Genomic DNA, 13,932 nt, shown 5'->3' with positions numbered 1-13,932 from the left:
TTGCCCCCAAATTGTGAATTGCTACTGAACTTTGAGTCAACCGAAACAATGCCGATACTTGTTTTGATAAAATTTTCTTATTTTTTCTTTTTGGATTTTCTTTTAGATTTTCTTTTGTTTAATCATTTAGTATTTTTATTCAATGCTTTAGTTTGTTTATTTTTATTGCCCTTTTTTTGCTCTCTCTTCAACTCTCACTCTCTCTCTCACTCTCTCTTTGGGCGATATCTGTTCTCCCACATAATAGCATTGCCAAATGCATATATATTACAATGTTTTTTCTCGAGTGTATAAAAAAACGAATATAGAGTACAGATATATCTTGACATACATATAGTATGCTAATATATTGTATGTTTATAGTATATATGTCACGTTTTCTACTAAATAAACAACTATTGAATAAACACTCGAGGGATCTAAAGCGAAATTGAAAAGTCGATTTCTCGACCTTTTCGGATAATCGAAATATCGACTATTCGAATTTTTCTGATAACCAAACTGTCGGTAATAACTTCGCTCGACTTATATCGAGTTTTCTCATGTGCGTCAAGATAAATTCCGAATTTAAATAGCATAGACACAAACTGCTTTGTTAACAGAGTGCGAGAGAGAGTAACAGAAGTATTAACAGAGATCCACTGAGGGTTTAGCAGAGCTCTGTAAAGACTTAACAGAACCAAAAAAACAAGAGAAATTAATTATTATTTTTTTTAATTTTTGCAAATACTTGTAAAAAGAAAACCAAACCGTACCAAAATTTGGAGTTTACTATCAATGCTAAGGCTAGGAGCTTGAAATTTTGGAGAGCATGATCAATTACCATCTTGTGAGATACTTAGAGCCCAATGGTCATCTTAGCGACCGACATAATAGGTTCCGTAGAAATCACTCCACGGGTGACCTGATGGCATTCCTATCTGAACGTTGGAGTCGCTCTGTTCACCAGTTCGGTGAGAGTAAGGTCGTGGCTCTGGATATCTCCAAGACATTTAAAAGGGTCTGGTACGGTGCACTCTTTTCAAAGCTTGTCGCTTTTGGTGTCGGTAATAACTTCCCTCGATTTATATCGAGTTTTCTCATGTGCGTCAAGATAAATTCCGAATTTAAATAGCATAGACACAAACTGCTTTGTTAACAGAGTGCGAGAGAGAGTAACAGAAGTATTAACAGAGATCCACTGAGGGTTTAGCAGAGCTCTGTAAAGACTTAACAGAACCAAAAAAAAAGAGAATTTAATTATTTTTTTTTTTTTTCAATTTTTGCAAATACTTGTAAGAAGAAAACCAAACCGTACCAAAATTTGGAGTTTACTATCAATGCTAAAGTTAGGAGCTTGAAATTTTGAAGAGCATGATCAATTACCATCTTGTGAGATACTTAGAGCCCAATGGTCATCTTAGCGACCGACATAATGGGTTCCGTAGAAATCGCTCCACGGGTGACCTGATGGCATTCCTATCTGAACGTTGGAGTCGCTCTATTCACCAGTTCGGTGAGAGTAAGGTTGTGGCTCTGGATATCTCCAAGACATTTGATAAGGTCTGGTACGGTGCACTCTATTCAAAGCTTGTCGCTTTTGGTGACGGTAATAACTTCGCTCGACTTATATCGAGTTTTCTCAGGTGCGTGAAGATAAATTCCGAATTTAAATAGCATAGACACAAACCGCTTTGTTAACAGAGTGCGAGAGAGAGAGAGAGTAACAGAAGTATTAACAGAGATCCACTGAGGGTTTAGCAGAGCTCTGTAAAGACTTAACAGAACCAAAAAAACAAGGGAAATTAATTATTATTTTTTTTAATTTTTGCAAATACTTGTAAGAAGAAAACCAAACCGTACCAAAATTTGGAGTTTGCTATCAATGCTTTGAATTAAAAAGGCCAAATGAAATATTTATTACCGTAGTACTGAGCACAATTAAAAAATTATAAATTATAAACAAAAATTTTGAACAGAATTATGGCCAATACTCCTGGAGGACATCTAAGAATTCTACAAGGTCCTATCATACATCGTTGAAAAGGTCACGATGTGTGCTTTCCAAAATATGTCTTTATTCGAAAATCGAAGATTTATATTTTTATATGATTTATAAAAATATATTGGGTTGCCCAAAAAGTAATTTAAATTTAAAAGAAAGTAAATGCATTTTTAATAAAACTTAGAATAAACTTTAATAAAATATACTTTTTTGACACTTTTTTTCTAAAGCAAGCTAAAAGTAACAGCTGATAACTGACGGAAGAAAGAATGCAATTACAGGGTCACAAGCTGTGAAAAAATTTGTCACCGCCGACTATATGAAAATCCGCAATTACTTTTTGGGCAACCCAATAAATCAGGAGCATTGGCCATAATCCCATCAATAGGTTTTTTTCGAGAAATTTTTTAAACAAGACAGGAATTTAAAAAAAACAACTGCTCGATTTTCGAATAAAGATGTTAGATGTCCTCCAGGAGCATTGGCCATAATCCTGTCCATATATTTTTTTTTTTGAGAAATTTTTTACAAAAGACAGAAATTTGAAAAACCAACTGCTCGATTTTCCTGTCCAGAAACCAAAAAAAAAACCAAACCAAACCAGAAAAAACCAACTGCTCGATTTTCAAATAAAGACAATTTCTGGAAAGCAAACATCGTGGCCTTTTCAACGATGTATGGTAGTACCTTGTAGAATTCTTTGATTTCCTCCAGGAGCATTTGTTATAATCCTGTCCATATTATTTTTTGAGAATTTTTTTAAAAAAGACAAGAATTTGATAAAACCCACTGCTCGACTTTCGAATAATGGCATGTTTAGATGTCCTCCAGGAGTATTGGCCATAATCCTGTCCAGAATTTTTTTTTTTTAATAATTGTCATTTTGCTCAGTACTGGGGTAATAGATATTTCATTTTATTATTTTTGATTCAAAGCATTGATATTAAACTCCAAATTTTGGTATGGTTTTTTTTTTCTCTTACAAATATTTGCAAAAATTGATAAAAAAAAAAAAAGTAAAAAGGCGTTAAGTTCGGCCGGGCCGAACTTTGGATACCCACCACCTCGAATATATATGTGAACCACCTTTCCTCAAAATCCGGTTCAAAATTCATACCTTATGCCCCATTGCAGCTATATCAATATACGGATTTGGACCAGTTACTAATAAGTAAAAGTTATTGTTCAATTGTATATAACAAAATATTGGTCTTTTTGGTAGTTATATCTAAAAATAAACCGATCTGAACTATATACGACACGGATGTCGAAAAGCATAACATAAGTCAGTGTATCAAATTTCAGTGCAATCGGATTAAAAATGCGCCTTTTATGGGGCCAAGACTTTAAATCGAGAGATCGGTTTTGATGGCAGCTATATGCAAATCTTGATCGACCTAGACCAAATTGCGGAAATATGTGGAGGGGCTTAACTTAACTCTTTGTCCTAAATTTCGGCAACATCGGACAAAACCTAAAACAGAGAGATCGGTCTATATGACAGCTATATCCAAATCTGAACCGATCTGGGCCAAATTGACAGAGGATGTCGAAGGGCCTAACAACCCACTGTCCCGAATTTCAGCAAAATCGGATAATAAATGTGGCTTTTAGGGGCCTAAGACACTAAATTGGAGAATCGGTCTATATGGCAGCTATATCCAAATCTGAACCGATCTGAGCCATATTGACGGAGGATGTCGAAGGGGCTAACACAACTCACTGTCCCAAATTTCGGCAAAATCGGATAATAAATGTGGCTTTTATGGGCCTAAGACACTAAATTGGAGAATCGGTCTATATGGCAGCTATATCCAAATCTGAACCGATCTGAGCCATATTGACGGAGGATGTCGAAGGGCCTAACACAACTCACTGTCCAAAATTTCGTTAAAATCGGATAATAAATGTGTCTTTTATGGGCCTATGACCCTAAATCGGAGGATCGGTCTATATGGGGGCTATATCAAGATATAGTCCGATATAGCGCATCGTCGAACTTAACCTGCTTATGGACAAAAAAAGAATCTGTGCAAAATTTCAGCTCAATATCTCTATTTTTGAAGACTGCAGCGTGATTTCAACAGACAGACGGACGGACATGTCTAGATCGTCTTAGATTTTTACGCTGATCAAGAATATATATACTTTATAGGGTCGGAAATGGATATTTCGATGTGTTGCAAATGGAATGACAAAATGAATATACCCCCATCCGTCGGTGGTGGGTATAATAAGAAATTTAATTAATTTCCCCTGTTTTTTGGTTCTGTTAAGTATTTACAGAGCTCTGCTAACCCCTCAGTGGACCTCTGTTAATACTTCTGTTACTCTCTCTCTCTCTCTCTCGCACTCTGTTAACAAAGCGGTTTGTGTCTCTGCAAGTTAAATTCGGAAATTATCTGCACGCACAAGTTTTCTCAGAGATCGCACTATAAGAGTTGTTGTAGATGGGTTCTCATATGACGAATATAAATTGACCGCAGGAGTACCACAAGGCTCTGTGGTTTCTCCCTCTCTTTTTCTTCTTAGTTTCATTGACAATCTAATGGGTCAGACTTGGAATACGATCTACTCGTTCGCGGACGACATCAAGCTCAGTCATTCATTTTCATTCGACCATAGGTCGAGTCTTGAAGAGATTGAAGACAGGAGGCAGATTATGGAAGTAACACTCTGCCAGGATTTGATGGCCATTTCCGAGTGGGGTCGAATGAAAAAAAGAGTGGATTTTAATGCACAGAAAACGCAGTGCTGTTTGTTGTCCCACAAACGATGCACTGACACTTTACAATCGTCAATATCTATCGATGGTGTAGACATCAAGCAATCAGAGGCTCTTGATGTTCTGGGCATGAAGATTCAATGTGATGTGACATGTAGTCGAAGTGTCGAAATAAGCATTCACTTCCGCTTAACTTCTTAATATCTTCACTTCGTACATCAGGCCAAAGATGAAATATAACTCGCATATATTGGCCGGAGTTCTAAAGTCATCCTTGAAGCTGCTTGAACCTCTCCAGAGGCGGACGTTGGTGTTGATTAGAGATGGTAGGATATCCAACTCTATTGTTTCCCTTGAACATCGTCGAAATGTGGTTTGTGTAGCGCTGTAGTCTTCTGATTTCCGACTTGAGGTTGTTTGACAGAAATACAGGATTTTCTAGAAGCGCGCACTGATTTCTAATCCATTGGCCAGCTGATAGGACCATGCACTACCGAACGAATTATTTTTTCGCAAGGACGGTTCGTATGTGGAATCAACTTCCGACGGATGTTTTTATACCCTCCACCATAAGATGGGGGGTATACTAATTTCGTCATTCTGATTGTAACTACTCGTCTGAGACCCCATAAAGTATATATATTCTTGATCGTCGTGAAATTTTATGTCGATCTAGCCATGTCCGTCCGTCTGTCCGTCCGTCCGTCCGTCCGTCCGTCCGTCTGTCTGTCGAAAGCACGCTAACTTCCGAAGGAGTAAAGCTAGACGCTTGAAATTTTGTACAAATACTTCTTATTAGTGTAGGTCGGTTGGTATTGTAAATGGGCCATATCGGTCCATGTTTTGATATAGCTGCCATATAAACCGATCTTGGGTCTTGACTTCTTGAGCCTCTAGAGTGCTCAATTCTTATCCGATTGGGACGAAATTTTGCACGACGTGTTTTGCTATGACATCCAACAACTGTGCCAAGTATGGTTGAAATCGGTTCATAACCTGATGTAGCTGCCATATAAACCGATCTGGGATCTTGACTTCTTGAGCCTCTAGAGGTCGCAATTATTATCCGATTTGCCTGAAATTTTGTACGACGGATTCTCTCATGACCATTAACATACGTGTTTATTATGGTCAGAATCGGTTTATAGCCTGATATAGCTCCTATATAAATCGATCTCTCTATTTTACTTCTTGAGCCCACAAAGGACGCAATTCTTATTCGAATTGGCTGACATTTTACACAGGTCTCCAACATATAATTTAATTGTGGTCCAAACGGGACCATATCTTGATATCGCTCTAATAGCAGAGCAAATCTTTTCTTACATCCTTTTTTTTGCCTAAGAAGAGATGCCGGGAAAAGAATTCGACATATGCGATCTATGGTGGAGGGTATATAAGATTCGGCCCGGCCGAACTTTGAACGCTTTTACTTGTTCCCACTACTTACGACATACAGAAATTGAAAGCAAGTGTCAATAAACACGACCCCTGCACTGGTAATCCAAGGACGCTACCAAGCTGCTACAAATGCATTACGGCATAAAAGCCAAATTCTTTAACAGCAGCCTTTTTTGTGTCCATGCCCCGACGGAAGACAAAGACGAGCACACCAAGGATGTCTTCTACGAGGATGTCTTCTACGAGCGATATTAAAATCGTCTTGGGAGATTTTAATGCGAAGATAGGAAAGGAAGACATTTTTGGTCCAACAGTCGGAAAGTTTATCCTCCACGAGATAACGTCCAGTAATGGATTGAGGCTGATAGATTTCGCCGCGGCAAAAAACATGGCAGTTGGTAGCACCGCATATCAACATAAAAATATTCACAAAGCCACATGGCTGTCACCCGATCAAAATACGGAGAACCAAATTGATCACGTTGTGATAGATAAAAGGCCTTAATTCAGCGTGTTAGATGTACGATCGATCTTTGGAGCGAATATATTAGATTCGGATCATTACCTTGTTGCAGCAAAGGTTCGCACCCGTTTGAACATGGCGAGGAAAGTACTATCTGACACTGCACCAAAGCTGGACATTGAAAAGCTGCAAACACAACAAATGGCAGCGGCATACTCCACTCGACTGACCCAACTGCTTGATGAAAAGCACTCCTTGTTCCGATGATATAATGGCGCAGTGGCAAACTATTGCCCACTTTATGGAAAATGCCGCGAAATCCGTACTTGTGTACCGGAAGCCTCCTCCAAGAAACCCATGGTACGACCAATAGTGTCGAGATGCTACTGAAGCCAAGAATGCGGCATATAGAGCAACTCTGCAATCAGTTGCAACGCGCCAGATGAAGGAGAGGTATCGGGAGAAAAGGAGACAGGAGAAGCGTCTATTCTGCAGAAAGAAAAAGGAACTGGAAAGACGTGAGTATGAGCGAATTGAGATGTACAGGAGACACAATGAAGTCCGGAAATTCTACCAAAGAATTAAACATCAAACCGATGGCTTTGGTGCGGGCACATCCTCCTGCAGAGACAAAGAAGGAAATCTGGCAACTTATACAGACAACATGCTGAGGATATGGATAGAACATTTTACCCAACTGCTAGTGTCCGATGTTGGCGGCGAAGAGGATACCGCAGAACCAATCCCTGATGATGGTATAGAATGTTTACCTCCTCGTCAGAATGAGGTCCAAGTAGCAGTAACCCGACTAAAGAACCACAAGGCAGCAGGAGCCGACGGGTTACCCGCTGAACTATTTAAGATCGGAGGCGACACGCTGACAAGGCGTATACATCAGCTTATCTGCGCAATCTGGCTAGAAGAACGCATACCCGATGTTTGGAACCTCAGCATACTATGTCCCGTACACAAGAAAGGAGACCAGACGGAATGTAGCAACTACAGAGGTATAAGTCTCCTCCCCATCGCATACAAGACACTCTCGAGCGTACTGTGTGGAAGATTAAAACCTAAAGTCAATGAGATAATTCGGGGCCTATCGATGCGGCTTTAGACCTGGTAAGTTCACCCGGGACCAGATATTCACACTGCGCCAAATCCTGGAAAAGACCCGAGAAGGACAATTCAACACCTACCATCTTTTGGTTGACTACAAAGCCGCCTTCGATACTCCTTTACGTTCAAAGGTATTTCAAGCCATGTCTGAGTTTGGTATCCCTGCAAAATTAATAAGCCTGCGCCATCCTGCACTTGCTGATACGCGTTCCTCAGTAAGAATAGGAAAGAATCTCTCCTAGCCATTTTAAACCAAACGAGGTTTCAGACAAGGACACAGCCTATCGTGTGATCTCTTTAATATCCTGTTGGAGAAGGTTATACGAGATGCAGAAGTGAATAGATATGGCACACTAATCACAAGAGAGCACATGCTACTCTATGCCGGCGATATCGACATCATAGGTCGGTCACCGGAAGTAGTAACTGCAGCCTTTGAGAGAATCGAAAGAGAGTCAGTGAAAATGGGTCTGGCAGTAAATGGAGAAAAGACGAAATGGATGGTTTCAACTCCCAAAAAGCCTTGCTCAACCCAGCAGATAAAGAACATGGAGAAAGTTGGAAACCACAACTTTGAGATAGTCAATAACTTTATCTACCTCGGCACCGCCGTAACCGAAACAAATGACACCAGTTTTGAGATTAACCGAAGAATACTGGCAAACAGATGCTACTATGGACTAAGTAAGCAGGCCACCTCTCGACAGACGAAGACTACACTTTACAAGACACTGATACTACCCGTACTGTTATATGGTTCTAAAGCATGGGTACTTGCGAAGGCAGATGAGGCAGTGCTTGGAGTATTTGAGAGAAAGATTCTTCGTAAAATATATGGACCAGTTTGCGTTAATGGAGAATATAGGCGGCGTATGAACCACGAGCTGCATGAGCTGTATGACGACGATAGCATAGTTATACGCATCAAAATAAAACGGCTGCGTTGGCTAGGTCATGTTGTCAGAATGGATGAAGAAGCTCCAGCAAAGAAGTCTTTTGAAGGCAAACACGGTGGTACACGCAAACCGGGAAGACCAAAAGCCCGATGGAAAGATCAAGTTGTGGGAGACACCCCGAAACTTGGTGTCAGAGATTTTCGAATGAGCACTGAAGACCAAGGCGCTTGGAATGCTATTCTACGTTCGGCTAGTGAAACGAATATTCTGTCATAGCCAATTAAAGTAAAGTAAGTATCAGTGTCTTGTATAGTGTAATCTTCATCTGTCGAGAGGTGGCCTGCTTACTTAGTCCATAGTAGCATCTGTTTGCCAGTATTCTTCGGTTAATCTCAAAACTGGTGTCATTCGTTTCGGTTACGGCGGTGCCGAGGTAGATAAAGTTACTGTCTGTCTCAAAGTTGTGGTTCCCAACTTTCTTCATTTTCTTTATCTGCTGGGTTGAGCAAGGCTTTTTGGGAGTTGAAACCATCCATTTCGTCTTTTCTCCATTTACTGTCAGACCCATTGTCACTGACTCTCTTTCGATTCTCTCAAAGGCAGCAGTTACTACTTCCGGTGACCGACCAATGATATCGATGTCGCCGACATAGGCGAGTAGCATGTGCTCTCTTGTGATTAGTGTGCCATATCTATTCACATCTGCATCTCGTATAATCTTGTCCAGCAGGATATGAAAGAGATAGGTTGTCTTCTTGTCTCAAACCTCGTTTGGTATTAAATGGTTCAGAGAGATTCTTTCCTATTCTTACTGAGGAATGCGTATCAGCAAGTGTCATCCTGCAGAGTCTTATTAATTTTGCAGGGTTACCAAACTCAGACGTGACTTGAAATACCTGTGACCGTAAAGGAGTCTCGAAGGTGGCTTTGTATTCAACAAAGAGATGGTAGGTGTTGATTTGTCCTTCTCGGGTCTTTTCCAGGATTTGGCGCAGTGTGAATATCTGGTCTAGGGTGGATTTACCCGGTCTTAAGCCGCAATGATAGGGCCCAATTATCTTATTGACTTTTGGTTTTAATCTTTCACATAGTATGCTCGAGAGTAGCTTGTATGCAATGGGGAGGAGACTTATTCTTCTGTAGTTGGCACATTTCTTCTTGCCTCCTTTCTTGTGCACGGGACATAGTATGCTGAGGCTGCAATCACCGGGTATGCGCTCTTCTAGCCCGATTGCGCAGATTAGCTGATCCATACGCCATATCAGCGTGTCGCTTCCGGTTTTAAATAGTTCAGCGGGTAACCCGTCGGTTCCTGCTGCCTAGTTTTTTCAGTCGGTTCAGCTTGTTTGCAGCTTCCGTACAGTGTCAGATCGTACTTTCTCCGCCATGTCCAAACGGGTGCGGCGAACCTTTGAGGCAACAAGGTAATGATCCGAATCCTCGTGTTTTGAACGGGTGACAGCCATGTGGCTTTGTGAATATTTTTATATTGACATCTGGTGCTATTAACTACCATGCTTTTTGCCCCCACTAAATCTATTAGCCTCAATCCATTATGGGAAGTTTCGTCGTGTAGGCAAAATTTTCCAACTGTTGGACCACAGATATTTTCCTTTCCTATCTTCGCATTAAATTCTTCCAGAAAAAATTTAACATCATAGGGGAGGCAGTGGTCATATTCTCTCGTAGAAAAATATCTTTGGTTTGCTCATCCTCGTCTTCAAATAAGGCTGATGTTAAAGAATTTGGCTTTTATGCGGATTGTGGCTAGCCTCTCATCCACCGGGGTAAATTTGGAGAAAGGGTGTTTCAGCCTCCGACTAACCACAAATCCACAGCCAAATTCATGCCTCGGGTTATGGCGGCTATAGTATAGTTCGTCACTGTTTGGTGTTATAGTGACGCCATTCCCACTCCATCGCACTTCCTGTAAGGCGGTAATATCGGCCTTGTACTTCTCTAATACAGCGCGTATACTGCACCTTCTCTATAAAGAGTGCGGACATTCCAGGTGCAGATTCGCAAATCATGGTCCTTTTTTCGTTTGCGTGGGTCGTCAATGTTGGGAGGGTCCGTTTTTACTATTCCTTTTTTCTCATAGTAGTTCTCATAGTTTTCCGGGGGCGTGTTACTGGCCCAACTTGGGAATAACATACTGTATACCGTGTATGTGAATGTTTCGGTGGCACTCTTGGTTTTGGCTCAGACTTGTGCTGAGTCATTTTGGGTTATGCCACCTAATTTCAGACTGTTTCTAAATGATGTGTTGCTACGGGATAGCGTTTGCATCATCCCACTAGCTGGCCAGTCTGGAACTGTCTGGAGTTCAACTGGAAGTACTTGGATTATGTGGTCGAACCAGAGTCCTTAATCTAGTACCACGGGAGTCAGAAGCTACTGGAACTTCGGTTCCACCCTGACTATTGGTTAGGCCCCAGTTGGGAGCAATGTGGTGGCTATGGTTTAATACCCAAAATCGCAGATAGGGCATTTCGATGCTGGAGTTGCATCTACTCGATTGGGTGCCGTGACCCACAGAACAGAAAGAATTTGGATAGTGCTCTGCTCCTAGCAAAGCGGGAGGACATGTCCAGACAACGTGAACTCAAATTGGTACTCATGCTAGCTTCGGCTATATATGAGGGCTTTTCACTTGGGGTTAAGAGCCCTGCAGGATCAAGCCATCGAGGCGGGTGATATATGATTTAGTGTTTTCCAAACATTCCATTGCGGAACAAATTAGAAGGAAACTAACTTCTCACAATATCAATTGAGTGCTGCCCGTTTTAAATTTAAGTTCAATGGTAAGAGAACCTTCGAACGGCGTGTCACTGAAAATTGACATCTCTTGGTTGAGAAGTTGTACATGGCTGAAATACTCATAAATGTTGCCAGCATTTGGTGAGGGGATTACCTCAGGTGGAAAAATGTTTTAAGTTGCTCTCGCCGACAGGATTTGAACCCTAGCGTTTGCGCACGATAGGCGGGCATGCTAACCCATGCACCACGGTGGCTCTCATAGTGACGGGTGCCTGCATAAAACACCATTTCGACTTGTCTCCTGGGAAGGAGAAAATGATTTATTTACTGAAAGCGGAATATACCTGGGTGTTTTGCTGGACAGGAAATTGAACTTCAAATCCAACATTTTGGAAAGGGCAAGAAAGGCAACTCTTGGCCTATACACCGTCAAGAGAGGCAATAGTGGGGGCCTTAAACTACATGACATGCACTGGCTGTATACCTTTGTCGTCAGACCTATAATGCTATATGGCGTTGTGGTTTGGTGGACGGTACGCCGTTCGGACTAGGCTATACAAAGGAAGTCCGTTATCGTTATCATTGAGCTTAAGCTTGAAACAGACAGCACTCATTGATATGGGAGAAGTTTGACCCAAGTCTTTAAAGGAATGTTTATGGGCAACTGTATACTGATGTTGTCAGTCCTATAATGCAATATGGCGTTGTGGTTTGGTGGACGGCACGCCGTTTGGACTAGGCTATACAAAGGAAGTCCGTTGTCGTTATCATTGAGCTTAAACTTGAAACGGACAGCACTCATTGATATGTGAGAAGTTTGACCCTAGTCTTTAAAGGAATGTTTATGGGCAACTGTATACTGATGTTGTCAGTCCTATAATGCTATATGGCGTTGTGGTTTGGTGGACGGCACGCCGTTTGGACTAGGCTATACAAAGGAAGTCCGTTATCGTTATCATTGAGCTTAAACTTGAAACAGACACCACTCATTGATATGTGAGAAGTTTGACCCAAGTCTTTAAAGGAATGTTTATGGACAAATGCATAAACCACTTAAAAAATCGTTCAAAAACTTGCAATCCATGATGGAGGTTGAGTATTTTATTACAAATAAATCAAGGAAAACAATGTATACTGATGTTGTCAGTCCTATAATGCAATATGGCGTTGTGGTTTGGTGGACGGCACGCCGTTTGGACTAGGCTATACAAAGGAAGTCCGTTGTCGTTATCATTGAGCTTAAACTTGAAACGGACAGCACTCATTGATATGTGAGAAGTTTGACCCTAGTCTTTAAAGGAATGTTTATGGGCAACTGTATACTGATGTTGTCAGTCCTATAATGCTATATGGCGTTGTGGTTTGGTGGACGGCACGCCGTTTGGACTAGGCTATACAAAGGAAGTCCGTTATCGTTATCATTGAGCTTAAACTTGAAACAGACACCACTCATTGATATGTGAGAAGTTTGACCCAAGTCTTTAAAGGAATGTTTATGGACAAATGCATAAACCACTTAAAAAATCGTTCAAAAACTTGCAATCCATGATGGAGGTTGAGTATTTTATTACAAATAAATCAAGGAAAACAATGTAGTTTTCTTTTTTTGTTACATTCTGGTCTTGCATTTAGAACGCTTCATTGGCAATTGCGTCTTAACTGCATGCCGCTATGGTAGAAAAAAATTAAATAAGCAATGATAATTATCCATAATACCTAATATCGTATACTCACAAGATAGCCGACGTTAATATCAGCGATTACAAAATATTCCGATGAAGATGTAATGAAACTGTTTATAAAATAATCGAACGTATATTACAAAATTCACAATAGATAATACCCGCTTGTATTTGGCGTAATATTGCATCGCACATCAATCCATGTGTGCTTGTTGGTGTTTGCATTAATTGAGGTTTTGTTGTTGTTGTTTTTCCATGTCTATTTTACCGGCAATTATTTGAGTAGTTCAATTGCAATTCTATTGTGGCTTTTGTTTGCTCTATAGTCAATAGTCTGTCCAGCCAGCCAGCCAGCCACTATTTGTCTAACTATTATGACGTGCTTTGGTTTTGCTTCCTTCACCGCTCAGAGTCATCATCATGGCGTTGTTTGACATTTACTAGCTGTCTGCGATTTAATGGCAAACATTTTGCCGGTTCGGTCAATAATCTTTTGAATTTTATTGTTACCAAATGGCTAAGCGAGCAATGAGACGATGGCGGCATAAACCATTCATAGAAGTGTTGAATATCTACAGAGTTGAAAATAGAATAACAACATAGCCAAGGGTTAGGGAGGGTTACTGTAAAAGCTGCCTTGCCTTATTATGGGAAGATGAAGCGACTGACTGACTGACTAGCTGAAGAAGATGGGCAAGATCATGATTCTTTAGTACAACATTATTTGAATATTCTGCCCTGTGATTTGAATAAAGTCATCCCAGTTGCCATAATGAATGGGGGGGGGGGGGGTCTATTGTAACTGGAATGCATCGCACATAACTTTGGCATTTCAATTCAAATGATTAGCTCACGATTTATACACGTGATAATGATATTCTGCAATAAAATAAACACTACATGTT

At 40.6% G+C, this 13,932-nt stretch overlaps 1 protein-coding gene across 1 annotated transcript in view; it reads right to left on the bottom strand.

The window, feature by feature from the left end:
- The window catches only part of LOC106090816 (uncharacterized), a 240,974-nt gene that overhangs the window by 104,242 nt on the left and 122,800 nt on the right, over positions 1–13,932 (bottom strand). The window lies entirely within an intron of this gene.

The sequence above is a fragment of the Stomoxys calcitrans genome, chromosome 4 (assembly GCF_963082655.1).
Source record: "Stomoxys calcitrans chromosome 4, idStoCalc2.1, whole genome shotgun sequence".
NCBI lineage: Eukaryota > Metazoa > Arthropoda > Insecta > Diptera > Muscidae > Stomoxys > Stomoxys calcitrans.
This window is presented reverse-complemented; position numbering and strand designations above follow the sequence as displayed.